Here is a 17,185-nt window from a genome sequence, read left to right on the forward strand (position 1 = left end):
AAAGAGAAACGGACAATTCCACAATAATAGTAGGAGACTTCAACACACCACTCCTGGTAAAGGACAGAGCATCTAGAAAGAAACTCAACAAAGATACAGAAGAGCTAAAGAACACAATCAGCCAACTTGGCCTCATAGACATATATGGAACATTCCTCCCAACAGCTGCAAAGTACACATTCTTTTCCAAAGCACATGGACCATTCTCCAGAATAGACCCCATCTTAGGCCAAAGAGCAACTCTCAACAAAATCCAAAACACTGAGATAATACAAAGTATCTTCTCTGACCACAATGCCATCAAAGCAGAAATTAACAACAGGAAGAGTAAGAAAAATAATTACGTGGAAACTGAATAACACCCTGCTTCACAACCACTGGGTAACAGAATATATCACAGATGCAGTAAAAATATTCTTAGAATCAAATGAGAGTGAAAACATTATCATATGAAAACCTTTGGGACACAGCAAAGGCAGTCCTCAGAGGTCAATTTATAGCACTAAAAGCACACATCAAAAAAGGGACAAAATCAAAACATTAGCTACACAACTTGAACAAATAGAAAGAGAACAGCAAAAGAAGCCACAGCCACCAGGAAAGGGAAATAAATGAGAGAATAGAAAAACATAGAAAGAATCAACAAAACCAAAAGGTGGTTCTTTGAAAGGATCAACAAAACCGACAAACCACTAGCCAAACTGACAAAAGAAAAGCAGGAGAGGACACAAAGAACCCAAATAAGAAATGAAATAGGGGATATTACAACAGCCCCAACTGAAATAAAATGGATCATAATACAGAGTATTATGAAAAACGATACTCAAATTTGAAAACCTAGGGGAAATGGGACACATTTCTAGAAACACACTATCTACCCAACTAACATGAAATGATGTTGAAAATCTGAACAGACCCATAACAAAAGAGATTAAAAAAAAAAAAATCTCCCAACAAAAAAAAAAAGCCCTGGCCCAGATGGTTTTACTGGAGAATTCTACCAAACATTCAGAGATGAGCTTGAACTAGTACTACTCAAACTATTTCAGAACATAGAAAAGGAAGTGATACTTCCAAATTCATTCTATGAAGCCAACATAACCCTGATACCAAAACCAGGCAGAGACAACAGAGGAAAAGAAAATTACAGACCAGTACCTCTGATGAATACAGATGCAAAAATTCTCAACAAAATCCTAGCCAATAGAATTCAGCAGCATATCAAAAAACCAAGTAGGATTCATACCATGTATGCAAAGATGATTTAACATTAGAAAATCAATGTAATCCACCACATAAATAAAAATAAAGAATTACATGATCATCTCAATTGACTCGGAAAAGGCATTTAACAAAGTCCAATACCCATTCCTGATAAAAGCTCTTAATAAAATATAAAAGGAAAATTTTTTAACGTAATAAAGGGCACATATGCAAAACCAACAGCCAACATCATTCTTAATGGAGAGAGGCTGAAAACATTCCTCTTGAGAACAGGAACAAGACAAGGATGTCCTTTATCACCACTCCTATTTAACACTGTGTTGGAAGTCCTAACTAGAGCAGTAAGGCAAGAAACAGAAATAAAGGGCATCCAAATTGGTAATGAAGACATTAAACTGTCCCTTATCTGCGGATGATATGATACTACACATAGAAAACCCAAATGACTCCACAAGAAAACTACTGGAACTAATAGAAAGGCTCCGCAGAGTAGTAGGATACAAGATAAACATACAAAAATCAGCTGGATTCCTATACAACAATAAAGAAAACGATGAAAAGGAAATCACAAAAACAATCCCATTTATAATAGTCCCTAAAAAAGCAAAATGCTTGGGAATAAATCTAACCATGGATGTGAGGGACCTATAGAAAGAAAACTACAAAATACTACTGCAAGAAACCAAAAGCTGTTGTTGTTAAGTGTCGTCGAGTTGGTTCCGACTCATAGTGACCCTATGCACAACAGAACGAAACACTGCCTGGTCCTGAACCATCCTCACAATCGTTATGCTTGAGCTCATTGTTTCAGCCACTATGTCAATCCACCTCGTTGAGGGTCTTCCTCTTTTCCGCTGACCCTGTACTCTGCCAAGCATGATGTCCTTCTCCAGGGACTCATCCCTCCTGACAACATGTCCAAAGTACGTTAAGACGCAGTCTCGCCATCCTTGCTTCTAAGGAGCATCCTGGTCGTGCTTGTTCTAAGACAAATTTGTTCATTCTTTTGGCAGTCCATGGTATATTCAATATTCTTCGCCAACGCCACAATTCAAAGGCGTCAATTCTTCTTCAGTCTTCCTTATTCATTGTCCAGCTTTCTTTCACATGCATATGATGCAATTGAAAATACCGAAAGAGATCTACGTAAATGGAAAAACATACCATGCTCATGGATAGGCAGACTCAACATTGTGAAAATAACAATTCTACTCCAAACGATTTACAAATGCACTGCTGATCCAAATTCTAACAAGATTCTTTAAAGGCATGGAAAAACTTACCACTAACTTTATATAGAAAGGGAAGAAGCCCCAGATAAGTAAAGCACTATTGAAGAAGGAGATTAAAGTAGGAAGACTTGCACCACCTGGCCTGAGAACCTACTACACAGCTACGGTAGTCAAAACAGCCTGGTACTGGTACAACGACAGATACACTGATCAATGGAACAGTGCTGAAAACCCAGATATAAATCCATCCACCTATGGCTACCTGAACTTCAACAAGGGCCCAAAGTCCAACAAATGGGAAAAAGACAGACTTTTTAACAAATGGTCCTGGCAATACTGGATGTCCATCTGCAAAAAAAAAAAAAAAATCAAACAGGACCCACACCTCACCACCATATACAAAAACTAACTCAAAATGGATCAAAGACCTAAATATAAAGCCAAAAACTATGAAGTTCATAGAAAAAACAGGATCGATGCTAGAGGCCTCAATAATGGCATGAACAGGATATAAACCACAACCAACAACACACAAGCTCCAGAGGATAAGCTAGATAACTGGGATCTTCTAAAAATTAAATGCTTCTGCTCATCAAAGGACCTCACCAAAAGAGTAAAAAGAGAACCTACAGACTGGGAAAAAAATTTTGGCTATTACAGATCAGACAAAGGTCTAATCTCTAAAACCTACAAGAAAATCCAACACCTATACAGCAAAAAGACAAATAATCCAATTAAAAAATGGGCAAAGGATATGAACAGGCAGTTCACCAAAGAAGACATTCAAGAGGCCAACAGACATATAAAGAAATGCTCATGATCTCCAGCCATTAGAGAAATGCAAATCAAAACCACAATGAGATAACACCTCACCCAGCATTACTGGCACGAATCATTAAAACAGGAAATAAATATCTGAGAGGCTTCAGGGAGATGAGAACGCTTATGCACTGCTGGTGGGAATGCAAAATGATACAACCATTTTGGAAAATAATATGGTGCTTCCTTAGAAAGCTAGAAATAAAAATACCAAATGATCCATCAGTTCCACTCCTAGGAACATATCCTAGAGAAAGGAGTCATCACACAGTTAGACGTAGGCACACCCATGTTCACTGCAGCACTGTTCACAATAGCAAAAAGATGGAAACGACCTAGATGCCCAGGAACAGATGAATGGATAAACTGTGGTACATACACACAAGGAAGTATTACACAACGATAAAGAACAATGGTGAATCTGTGAAGCATCTCATAACATGGATGAATCTGGAGGGCATTACACTAAGTGAAATACGTGAATCACAAAAGGACAAATACTGTACGAGACCACTACTATAAATGCTCATGAAAAGGTTAACATACAAAAAAAACAATTTTTGATGGTTTGAGGGAAGGGAGAGATGGGGATGGAAAAACACTTAGTAGACAATAGGTAAGGGGAAACTTTGGTGAAGGGTAAGACAGTACACAATACTGGAGAAGCCAGCACAACCTGTACAAGGCAAGGTCATAGTAGCTCCACAGACACATCCAAACTCCCTGAGGGACCGAATCGCTGGGCTGAGGGTTGTGGGGACTATGATCTCGGGGAGTATCTAGCTCAACTGGCATAACACAGTTTATAAAGAATATTTTCTACATTCTACTTCTGTAAGTAGCGTCTGGGGTCTTAAAAGCCTATGAGCAGCCATCTAGGATACTCCACTGGTCTCACCCCTACAGGAGCAAGGAAGAACGAGGAAAGCTAAAGATACAAGGGAAAGATTAGTCCAAAGGACTAATGGACCACATCTACCATGGCCTCCACAGACTGAGTCCAGTACAGCTAGATGGTGCCCAGCTACCACCGCTGACTGGATCACAATAGAGGGTCCCAGACAGAGCTGGAGAAAAACGTAGAACAAAATTCCAACTCTAAAAGGAAGACCAGACTTGCTGGCCTGACAGAGACTGGAGAAACCCTGAGTGTACAGTCCCTGGACACCCTTTCAGTTCAGTAATGTCACTCTTGAGGTTTACCCTTCAGCCAAAGACTGAACAGGCCCATGGAACAAAACAACACTAAAGGGGTGCACCAGTCCTGACGCAGGGACTGGAAGCCAGGTGGGAACAGGAAAGCTTGTAAAAGAGTGCCCAGGTTGTGAAGGCAGAGTGTTGACATGTCGTGGGGTTGTTAACCAACATCATAGAACAATGTGTGCACTACCTTTTTGATGAGAAACTAGTTTGTTCTGTAAACCTTCATCTGAAGTAGAATAAAAAAAAAAAAAAGACTTTGTGACAAAAAGCTTCCCTAATATCATGAAAGACAAAAAGCCAACCATCCAAGAAGCTCAACGAACCCCATATAGAATAGACCCCAAAAGAAAACACCAGGACATATTATAATCACACTTGCTAACACCAAAGACAAAGAATCCTGAGAGCAGCTTGAGAAAAACGAAAAGTCACATACAAAAGGGAAACAATAACTCTAAGCTCTGATTACTCAGTAGAAATCATGCAGACAAGAAGGCAATGGGATGACACATATAAAATATTTAAAGAAAAAAACTGCCAGCCAAGAAAAATATATCCTGCAAAACTCTCTCAAATATGATGATAAAATTAGGACATTTCCAGATAAACAAATTAAGGGGAATGTGTAAAAACCAAACCAAACTTATAAGAACTATTAAAAGGAGTCCTTCAGTTAGAGAACCAACATCAGACAACAACCTGAATCTAGGACAAAAGACACCATTATTCAGATACCAACCTAGGTACTGAACTCTCGAGGATAAAACAAAACTAAAAAATTTACAACAGGGAACCAGAGAGGTCAATCTGTAAACTACAACATGAGAAGAATAAAAGAAGGACTAAAGAGTGTAAGTATAGAACTTCCAAGTGGAGAGGAAGTCAAGGAGTTATCAAGTAATAAAAGACTAGTTTAAACTTAGGAGGATGGGGTAAATTCCAAAGGTAACCACAAAGAAAGTTAACAAACCAACTCACCAAAATAAAAAAGAAAAACAATCTCAGTAAACACAAAATCTATGAAAATGAAAGAAATGAGAAAAAAAAATCCAGAAACAAAAGGAATTCAGCACAGAAGAGTTAAGAGGGACAAAGAAAACGTCAGCACCGCAAAAAAAAAGCACGACAAAATGACAGCAATAAACTCACATCTCTCAATAATCACAGTGAATGTAAATGGCTTAAATGCAACCATAGAGACAGACAGTGACAGAACGGATGAAAAAACCAAACCCATCAATACGCTGTCTACAAGAGACGCACCTTAGAAACAAAGACAAAAATATATTAAAAATCAAAGGATGGAAGAAACCATATCAAGCAAACAGCAACCAAAAAAGAGCTAGAGTGGCAATACTAATCTCGGATAAAAAATACTTTAAAACAAAATCCACCATAAAAGACAATGGTCACTGGATACCCTTTTAACTCGGTACTGATGTCATTCCTGACGTCCACCTTTCAGCCAAATATTAGACAGGCCCATAAAGCAAAACGAGCCTAAATGGACACACCACCTCAAGGGTAGAAGACAGGAAAGCTGGTAAGAAAGAACCCAAGTTTGAGAGGAAGAGAGTGTTGACATGTCATGAGGTTGGCAACCAATGTCACAGAACAATGTGTATTAACTGTTTAATGAGAAACTAACTTGCTCTGTAAACCTTTATCTAAAGTACAATGGAAAAAAAAACTAAAGTTCTGATTCCTATACTAAAAAAAGCTAACAACAAAGAATTGGTTAACAAGTCATTATACATGCACACACATACGCATACACGCAATTACTATCATTACTACTACTAACATGATGTGGTAAAAAAAAATAAGTTAAGGCCATGGGAAATCTTTTAGACGTATTTATGAAATTATAAAATGTATTTTATAGAAACTCATGGTGCATGCGTACCCACAATAAAATTGGCCAAAATAAGAGCAGTTGTCTCTGAACGATGGGTTTTCTGGCTGGATTTCCACTATCATATTGTGCTCATGTTTTTCAGTATTTTGATACAATAAAACGGAAAAAGAGAAACCCGTTGCCCTCAAGTCAATTCCAACTCATAGCGACCCTACAGGACAGAGCAGAACTGCCCCATTGAGTTTCCAAGGAGCACCTGCTGGATTTGAACTGAACTTTTGGTTAGCAGGCACAGACAACCACTACACCATCAGTGTTTCGTTTTCATACAATGGGCATATTTAAATGCGACTTCTGTAGTAAGAAATTTGATCTCATCTATAGAGAAGTCTATCCTTTGTCCTGGCTCCTAGGAGGTAACCTCTAAACCTTGGAATTTCCACACTGATCTGAGTGCCTTTGTTACTTATGGTGGGCCCCTTGGGACACATCTGATAGTTTACAGGAAAGAAATGACTCAAGAGTAGAAGCCGGTCTAAGACCAACCATGTGATTAGAGAGCTGGGACTTTGGGCCTCACGATGCCAGCCTGATTTGAAGGGGGAGAGGCAGGAAAAGAGCTGGAGATTGAGTTCAAGGACATGGGCAATAATCAATCATGCTATTGTAATGACGCCTCAATAAAAACTATGGATATGAAGATCATGTGAATATTTAGAATTAGCAGTACACTCATTGTAATTGTCTTACATCAATGCCATTAATCACGTCCTAAGGATGTGGAAGCTTTGCATGTGGAATCCTCGCAGACTCTTCCCTATGTGTCTCTTCTCTGGCTGGTTCTAGTTTGTATGCTTTCACTGTAATAAATGTGGTCACTAGCATAATAGCGTTCAGTGTGTTCTGTGAGTCTTCCTACCATACAGAGCCTGAGGGTGGTTTTCATAAACCCCTAACTTGCAGTTGGTACCAGAAGTTTTGGACAAATTTGGCAGTCTGGAGGACAAGGCCCTTAACCTTGTAAAAAAAATATACATTATTTTTTTATTTATTTGAGTATGGCTAATTTCAGTAGTACTTTATATAATTTTCTTAAAAGAAAGAACAATAATGAAGACTGCTTCTGTGACAGGAGTGTGGATTACAAAGGAAATCAATGTTTACCCATTAGAACATCCCTTCTGCAACAAGTAAAACCTACAGTAAACAAATACTGTTCATTTTCCAAACCATACCTCAAATAAAGAAATTCCAAGGAAGAAGAGTCGTCTTCATTAAACCTGACAGTTTCCACACATTGGGCAGCCTGTGTGACAGAAACAAGGGGCTCGTTGAAAGCGAATTTCTCATGCCCTAAATGCATCTGTTTCTAATTTATGCTGCTAAGGAAGATATTAGTTTTAATAAATTTTCAACAACTCATTAAACACCACGAATTTTAAAATCTATTTGGAATGGCTGTTGATCTTTCATATATCTCAGAAAAAATATCAAGCATTTCATATACAGCACCCCTCTTGAACAAAATTCTTAGTAATACGTTGGTATTATTATTTTCATTATTTAGATATTATAACAGAGCCCTGGCGGCACTGTGGTTAAGAGCTCAGCTGCGAACGAAAAGGTCAGCAGTTTGACTCCACCAGCCACTCCTTGGAATCCCTATGCGGGCAGTTCTTCTCTGTCCTATGGCATGCTATGAGTCAGAATCGACTTGATGGCAACAGGTTAGATATTGTAACAAGCCCAGTGAGGTTAAAATATGTGCCATATGACCCAAAAGGATAATATTTTGGATATAAAATATATTAACATAGAATATCCTTTTTCGGTCTTTAATGTTTTGGGTTTTTTTTGGGGGGGGGGTCTATAACTGAGTCCCTTGGTGGCATAGTTAACATGTTCAACTGCTAATCAAAAGGTTGGAAGTTTGAGCCTGAGGACCTATTTCCAAAAAAATCATTCACTGAATACCGACTGAAATGGGGGTCACCATGAGTCAGAGTCAACTCAATGGCAACTGGTTTTTTCTTTATATTCCTAGGGAAAATTAAACTTGAAAATGGGATACTCATGAATATGTATGAACCTAAAATACATGTTGGAAACATGAATAAGTAGAAACATAAAAATTCAAAGAGAAACTGATAATTAAACTTAAACAGAAAATTCAAAAACAATTTCCTTTGAAATCATCATGTCTATAATGCAATAAAATGTGAGTATATTGAGGATTCAGTCTCTCTAAATTAGTAAACAGAAACTGAACTTTTATCCAAGACGCTTGGATACACCAATCAAAAATGTGCTTGTAGTAAGTCATAAAGTAAATGTCAGCTAATTTCAAATGAGGAAATATCTTACCATATTTAACAACTCTATTACCGGATATCGTGTTGTCGTCAATTAAAAATCAAGCTATGATCTACCTTTGAACATGAACGAACTTGGAGGACATCGTGAAATAAGTCAGTAAGTCAATCACAAAAAAACAAATATCGGATGTTCTCACTTTTATGATATGACATGAACAAGTAAATACACAGAAACTAATGTTCATTAAAGGTTACCAGGTATGAGCGGAGAAGAGGTGAATTCACTTTCTAGATAGTACACACTTATTTTTGGTGATAAGAAAGGTACACATTTGGGGTAAAGTGTACATAGCTTGACAAAGGTAAAGACTGTCACTAAAAAGTACACAAGAAAAAAGCTTGCTGGTAATGGCTACGGCATACATAATTTTGAAACAACGGCAAAAACAAAAAGTATAAGTGTGGATTTATATGTATATATGTATGTAGGCATATATATAATTATATGTGTGTGTGTTTGTAGGTATATACATATGACTGCTTGTACATGTTTCTGTATATAATGAAGCACAAAAGGAGCACAGTTACGTATACACCTTAGAGATAACCAAACACCTCGTGAGATTGGATTTCTGGGTTTGAGGGATTAGGACCATAGTTTTGTGGAACATCTCAATCAACTGGCATAATATGGTCATAAAGTTATGTTCTACACTGTAGTTTGGTGACTAGTTCTGTGGTCTTAAAAGCTTGTGAGTAGCCGTCTAAGAATCAGCTATTGGTTTGTATTCATGCAGAGCAAAAGGGAAAGAAGGAAACCAAAGAGTCAAAGAAGAAACCAGTCTATAAGACAAATAATCTACATGAACCCCAGATACCCTGAGACCATAAGAACTAGACAGTGCCCGGCTCAGTTCTAATCAGGGCCACAAGAGAGGAACCTTTATAAGATGAGAGAAAAAAGTGGAACAGAACCTCAAATTTCTAAAAACAAACAAAAGAACAGACCTACTGGACTGGTTAAGATTGGAGAACTCCAGGAGACAAAGCTTGACATGAAACTAACCCCAGAGGTCACTTTGTGCATAACTAACAAATTGGCTCAAAAAACAATGAATATCACCACAACTACTGTGCTCATTTTAAGAAAATCACCTACATGAGGCCAAACCGTCAACAATTACTTTCTAACAAAGATGAGAATCTAAGAGGGCAGGGAAACTAGATTAATGGGACCTAACAACCAAGATGAATATAATGAGAATGTTCACGCATTGTGAAAAATGTAACCAATGTCACTGAACAACTAATGTAGAAACTGAGTGGGAACCTAAACTGCTGTGTAAACCTTCACCGAAAACACGATAAAATATTTAAAAATAGTAATAAAGCTGTAACATAATCTAAATAAAAAAATACACAGATATTAAATAGGCCAAAGGTTTTTTCACAGTGAAACTAAAATCAGATATTAAAAATGAAACCAAACAAATCAAAAAGCAAAAGAGAGTTTACATACTTTGAATCTAATTAAAGGAAAAGCTTTCTATAATCTATGTCACAATTTTTTAACGACCAGTTTAGAGTCTTTGTCACCATGAAGAATAAAAGGAAGGGAATACGGCCAAAGCAGTGATCTCTCTAAAAATGTATTAAAAATGAAAGGGTTTGAAAATAAACTGGCTGTTCAAACTTGTAAATCAAGTGAGGAAAAAAGGAAACCCAAATCTCGGATTGAAAATTAAGGAGACACCAATAAAATTTTAAAGAAATCAAAAGCTTCAAGAATGACTGAAAATTACAAAATTAAACTTTCTGACTCTGTCCTGGGCCGTGGAGCGCCGCCGGCATCGCCCTGAGGGCCGAGGCGACGCAGGCAAGGTCCCCCGCGAGGCCTTTCCGGGAGCGAGGTGGGGAGGGGTCGGTGAAGGGCTCCGACAGAAAACCGGGTCAGGAAGGCCGCGCGGACCGGTCTCGGCGCGGTTTTAACTGGATACGAGACGATGGCAGGGCAGCTGCTGGGACTGGAACGTCAGCAGGGACCCCCGGACCCCAGGCAGGGGGAACGCGGGGCTGGAGCGGGACGCGAAGCACTGGTTAGAACTAGAAACAAGGTACTCACCCACCCTCCCTCGTGGGACCGTCGCTCCAAGCGAACCTCTTCAGAGTCGGAAGGAAATGGCGCTCGGAGCTGGGCGGGGCTGTGCGGGGCGGGGCTTGAACAGAGGCAGGGCGGGGCTGGAGAGAAGTGGGGCAAAGCTTCCCTCCGCCTCGACTTTGGCTTTCCGCGTATCTGTTCTTCGTCTAACAGAATTTGATTTTCCTCCTTTTGATTCATTTTTATATGTTTGGGGTCCTAAAGACCAGAACTGCTTCCTGCCTAGTTTGGGTTCACTTTTCAAATAATTTAAATAAAAGAGGAGTGTAGGTGTCATATGCTAAATGCTGAGTTGTTTTCCTCCTACCAGTTGGAAAACAGGTTAATTCAAAAGGTGGGTGGAGACTGGAGCCTGTGAGTGAGTGCTAAGTCAACCCTCAGGTGCTGGGACTTCAGTGGGGGTCGATGGGGGCCGTGGCTGGATTGGGAACGTCTGAGGCTCCCATAATTACATGGATATTTTATTGAGCAAGGATTGGAGTTGTCTATATTGGCGGAAGCTAGATTGCAAAATGCAAAACTGCCTCTGCGGATCATGCAATTTCATGCTGACTTCTAGAGAGCTTAATTTCCATTTTTATTCCCCTGATACCCAGAGGCATATACCCAAAGCTCAGCTCAGTTCTGGAACTTCCTTCATTCTAGGACCTGGCTTCTTGGGTGGAGGGCCAAGGCATCTTATAGTTTTGGTTATCAAAGTAAAGAAATAAAGATTTCTATTTGTATAGATATAAATTCCATTCTCCTTTACATTTAATTTGTCATTGTGTTCAACATTGTTGAAGATAAATTGTACATTCAAATATCTTTCAGATAAACTTATATGGCATCTTGTAATTTGCTTAAGTCATTAGTTTGTAAATATTTGTGATTTCAAAATACTCTACCTTTATTTCTGGAGTCATTTTGAAGAGTATTTTCAATTTGAAAATTGAGATATTTTACTCTATGTTTTGTCTTCCTGAAAGTTTTATGTAAAAGATGTACTCTGTAGAAGATATACACAGTGTTGTAGAGAAAAACTTGAACGCTGTTTCAAATTAAAACAGGAATTTATTAAGGGTTTAAAACAATTGCAACTGGGGAACTCTGTAGTTCATTGAAAATGGAACCAGGTAGTCCCAGGGCAGGTTCATTACCCAAGTATTCTTGGGGTACAAAGAGGAACCAAACCGTAGGGAGGGCAATTACAGGAAAATCAATGAATATTGTAATAATCACACTTTGATTGGTATAGTTAGTGATTACAGATAGTTTCACAGGATGCTTGCATCATGGCCGCAATATGTTTTTTTATATATATATTTTGCCTATCTTGCAAAAATATCTTGCAGGCAACAGCACCCACACAGCACTGTTCCTGAGTATGTGTATTTAGAAGGGTGCAGATGGTCACTTGTTTGAGACCCCTCGGGGCATATGGTTTCACATACTGCTTTTGACCACCAAGGAAAAACATGTTTTTCCCAAAAAACATAGCTGTTAGTCTAGAAATTCAGATTAAAGTTAGATAGTATGGTCAGCATATTATTATGCCTCTGCCTCGCTGACTGCACTGAAAGTTGTATTTTCCTGAGACAATAGTAAAATACATATATTAATTATATAGTAAGTTAATATATGTTAATATACTAGGTAAATATACAAAAATGTATGTGTGTGTATATTTATAAGTATTTGGACTCACATGGATTTAAACTTTGGAAGATAAGTTTCCCTTGGGGAAGAACAGAAACAGTCCAACCCAGCTCTCCCAGTTTCCCAGGGCTAAGTGCACTTCCCCTGAGCTCCGCTCACTCCACTCCGATCTATTGGAAAATAGACATAGGAGCCAGGACCATACACCCTTTGGGTCCAAGAGGTCTTGGTATCTGACTTCCCCATGTGGTTTTTCTTCAGCCCCCTCTTTCCTTACATGGGTGTCCAGTAATATAGCTCTGCCTGTGTAAACCATCCAGCCTTCAACCCACCTTCTCTATCAAAGCTCCTGTATTCAAGTTTATTTATGCGTATTCCCCAAAAAGGTGATCCAACGGTATGCAGAAATTATCAAACATCGTTAATATCACATGCAAGCAAAATTTTGCTGAAGATCACTCGAAAGCGGCTGCAGCAGTGTATCAACAGAGAACTGTCAGAAATTCAAACCAGATTTAGAAGAGGATGTAGAACCAGGGTTATCAATGCTGATGTCAGATGGATCCTGGCTGAAAGCAGAGAATACCAGAAACATGTTTACATATGTATTATTGATGGTGCTGAGGCATTCAACTATGTGAATCATACCAAATTATGGATAACGTTGCAGAGAATGGGAATTCCAGAACACTTAATTATGGTCATGAGGAATCTGTACATGGATCAAGGAAGTCATCGAAGCAGAACAAGGGGATATTGTGTGGTTCAAATTCAGGATAGTTGTGCATCAGGGTTGTATCTTTCCACCATACCTGTTCAATCTGTATGTTAAGCAAATAATCCGAGAAGCTGGACTATATGAAGAAGAACAGGGCATCAGGATTGGAGGAAGACTCGTTAACAACCTGTGTTCTGTGGATGACACAACCTTGCTTGCTGAAAGTGAAGAGGACTTGAAGCACTTACTAAAGAAGATCAAAGAGCACAGCCTTCAGCATGGATTACACCTCAACATTAACAAAAATCCTCACAACTGAACCAATAAGCAGCATCATGATAAATGGAGAGGAGACTGAAGTTGTCAAGGATTTTATTTTACTTAGATCCACAATCAACACCCATGGAAGCAGCAGTCAAGAAATCAAAAGATGCATTGCATTGGGCAAGTCTGCTGCAAAAGACCTCTTTAAAGTGTTGAAAAGCAAGGATTTCACCTTGAGGACTATCGTGCGACTGATCCAAGCCATGGGGTTTTCAATCATCTCATATGCATGTGAAAGCTGGGCAATGATGCATGATATGTTTTCCTCCATTTTTAACACTCGTCGGCCCACCCAGGCAGACTGTCAGGCCCTACTGGAGGTTCTCCTCACTGCCAAGGAGAAGAGGATAGTATTAGAAAAGGCTAGACAGCAGGCAGAGTGAGAACATACTGAAAATCTGCAGGACTCTGTTAAACAAGAGGCCTTTTTAGCTGTACCAGGGTAAGACCCCAACTGGGACCCCAACCAGGAATTAGGATTGAGCAGGCTAAGACATTACTGACACCATCTGCTAACAGGTCTAAAAGAGGGGGCTCTGAAGCAGAAAAATCTTTCCAAAATACATTAAATGGTGCAAAAACCAAAGGAAAATCCTTCTGAGTTTCTTGAAAGAATTTTTCAGACTTTCTGGCAGCACACGGATATGAACCCAGAAGCACAAGAGAACCAGCGAATGATTAATGTGATTTTTATTAAGCACGGTGCTCCAGGAAGAAGCTTCAAAACGTGGAGAGGGGCCGGGCACACCAATATCCCAATTGGTAGAAATTGCATTTGGGGTTTTTAATAACAGGGGTCAGGACCAAGACCAGAAAATGAGACAGCAGGTCACATTCCTGGCAGAAGCTGTCACCCAGCCTACACCTGCAGGCCAGACACAAGCCTTCCGATGCTGGGAAACAGAAACAAGAACTCAGCAAGGGAGGCCCAGGGGCCAGGAAGGCCATCCCCCTTTGGGCCCAAATCAGTGTGCGTATTGTCAGTAGGAGGGCCACTGGAGATGGGCATGTCCTAAACGAAACAGATATAGGGAGAAGGGAAAAGGGGAGCATCACATGGTGAGCCAAGACCCAAGCCATCAGTGACAGGGCCCAGGGCTTTTAACTGACTCCTTCCAGGAGGTCAGTAAAAATCTCCCCCAAAGTACCCCAGATATCCCTACAAGTGGGGAGAGAAAAAGTTGAGTTCTTATTGGACACTGGCAGCACCCACTCCATCCTGAACTAAGCTCCTGCTCCTTTATCTAAAAAAAACAACTCAGGTTGTAGGGGGCACAGGGCGACCAGAAAAAAGGAATTTTCTGAAACCCCTCACCTGTAAAGCAGTGCACAGCTTCTATATCCCAGAATGCCCTGACCCCTTGCTTTGGTGAGATATCCTAAGTTACTGACTCAGGTGACGTTTGCGTACCATCGGTGGAGGTGAGCATATCTCCAGAACAAGCATGGGCCTTATAGGCAGTTCTTGCTAATGCCCTAGAGTCCCAAGATGGGAAACCCCCTTCCAGAGGAGACTGGGAAAACTTAGTAGATTCCTGAGTATGGGCAGAAGGACTACCAGAACGAGCAATCTCGGCCCAGCTAGTTAGGATTCTGCTAAAGGAGGGAGCCGCCACCCCGTCTGCGTCAGTATTCTATTAGCCAGGAAACTAAGGACAGGCTCCAAAAGATGGTAAACAAGTTCCTACAGCACGTATTGATCCGACCATGCCAATCTCCTACAGCACTCCCATCCTCCTGGTGAAGAAACCAACTGGAGAATACTGGTTCGTACAGGATCTGAGAGCTATCAACCATATCATAAGTGACATCCATCCAGTGGTCCCCAACCCATACACCTTGCATCTGTCCTTCCTGTGAACAGTAAATGGTTCACTGTTTTGAACTTAAAGGATGCGTTTTAATGTATTCCCCTCGAAACAGACTCACAAGAGATATTTGCATTTGAATAGGAGGATAAAATGGGGCAAAAATCCCAATATTGCTGGACTGTGCTACCCCAAGGGCTCAAGGATAGCCCCATCACTTGGGGGAAAATCCTGGGGAGAGATCTCCAACGATTACAGTTAGAGAAGAGGTCCTGCTCCAATATGTTGATGACCTACTATTAATTAATAATTTTTTTTATTGTGCATTAAGTGAAAGTTTACAAATCAAGTCAGTCTCTCATACAAAAATTTATATACACCTTGCTATGTATTCCTAGTTGCTCTCCCCCAAAGGAGACAGCACACTCCTCTCCACCCTGTATTCCCCATGTCCACTCAGCCAGCTTCAGTCCCCTTCTGCCTTCTCATCTCCCCTCCAGACAGGAGCTGCCCACATAGTCTCATGTGTCTGCTTGAGCCAAGAAGCTCACCAGTATCATTTTCTGTCTTATAGTCCAGTCCAATTCCTGTCTGAAAAGTTGGCTTTGGGAATGGGTCTAGTCTTGGGCTAGTAGAAGGTCTGGGGACCATGACCTCCGGAGTCTTTCTAGCCTCAGTCAGACCATTAAGTTTGTGTTGACGGTCTACTGATTGCCAGCACCAGTAAAGAGGCCTCAGACAAAAACACGATTGAGACCTTGAATCACCTAGGCACCTCAGGATATAAGGTCTCAAGAGAAAAGGCCCAAATTTCATGCCGAGAGGTCCAGTACCTAGGTTTCTCCCTTGAGGAGGGATGGAGAACTCTATTCCTGGCTCGTAAGGAGGCTATCTGCCAGACCCAGTCCCCCTCAACCAAGAGGCAACTCCATGGATTTTTAGGAATGGCAGGCTTCCACCAGATTTGGATCCCTAACTTTGGGCTAATTGCGAAGCCCCATATGAGGCCACAAAGGGAGCAGACAGCAATCCCTTTGTATGGATGCCTCAGTGCCAACAGGCTTTCCAAGAACTAAAAGCCCATCCTATGAGAGCCCCCGCCCTTGGCCTTCCAGACTTAACTAAATCTTTTGAGCTTTCTGTACATGAAAGGCAAGGAGTTGCTCTTGGGTCCTCACAAAAATGTTAGGACCTCTGATGAGACCTGTAGGGTATTTCTCAAGGCAATTAGACACATTAGCCCAAGACTAGCCCACCTGCCTTAGGGCAGTTGAAGCCACTTTTGACCTAATTTTAGAAGCAGAAAAGCTGACCATGCAGCAGCCACTGGTGCTGTGTACATTCTTCATGTAGTCTTGGCCTTGCTAGAGCAAAAGGAAGACTGGTCGACTACTGGTTGGATGGGCAGATAGCAGGCAGTCTTGTTAGACAACTCCTTGATCATCTTGAAGATAAGTACCACCATAAACCCAGCCATCCTCCCCACACCATCACCAGAAGGGGACATACAACATAACTACATCAAAACCATCGAAGAAGTTTTCTCAAGTCATCCTGAATTACAGGACCAACCTTTAGAGGCTCCAGACCTAGAATTGTTTACTGACGGGAGCAGCTTCATAGAGGGGAGTGTGCAGCATGCAGGATATGCAGTTGTCACCACCAAACCCACTCTGGGAGTAATCAAGCCTGAGCCCCTGCCCATTGGGACGTCTGCGCAAAAGGCAGAAATAACAGCGTTAACTAAAGCCCTCCAAATTGCCACAGGTAAGAAGGTCACGATTTGGGCTGATTTGTGTCATGCCTTTTCTGTAGTGCATGCACACGGTGCCATTTGGCGAGAGAGAGGACTGTTAACAGCTAACAACAAAGAAATCAAATACTGGGA

General features: G+C 40.5%; 1 protein-coding gene across 19 annotated transcripts in view; it reads right to left on the bottom strand.

Moving 5' to 3' along the window:
* The window catches only part of LOC100676467 (zinc finger protein 596-like), a 117,633-nt gene extending 106,782 nt beyond the window's left edge, over positions 1-10,851 (bottom strand). For 12 of the 19 annotated variants that reach the window (XM_010601566.3, XM_023541433.2, XM_064272601.1 and 9 more), the window contains exons 1-2: positions 10,774-10,850; positions 7,572-7,642 (exon numbers count right to left, since the gene is read on the bottom strand). The gene's annotated coding sequence lies outside the window, so the exon portion shown is untranslated. Of the gene's footprint in view, positions 1-7,571; positions 7,643-10,773 lie in introns of all 19 variants that reach the window. The other 7 variants (XM_064272607.1, XM_064272606.1, XM_064272597.1 and 4 more) reach the window with 6 other exon arrangements.
* Positions 10,852-17,185: the final 6,334 nt, after the last annotated feature.

The sequence above is a fragment of the Loxodonta africana genome, chromosome 19, assembly GCF_030014295.1.
Source record: "Loxodonta africana isolate mLoxAfr1 chromosome 19, mLoxAfr1.hap2, whole genome shotgun sequence".
Classification (NCBI taxonomy): Eukaryota; Metazoa; Chordata; class Mammalia; order Proboscidea; family Elephantidae; genus Loxodonta; species Loxodonta africana.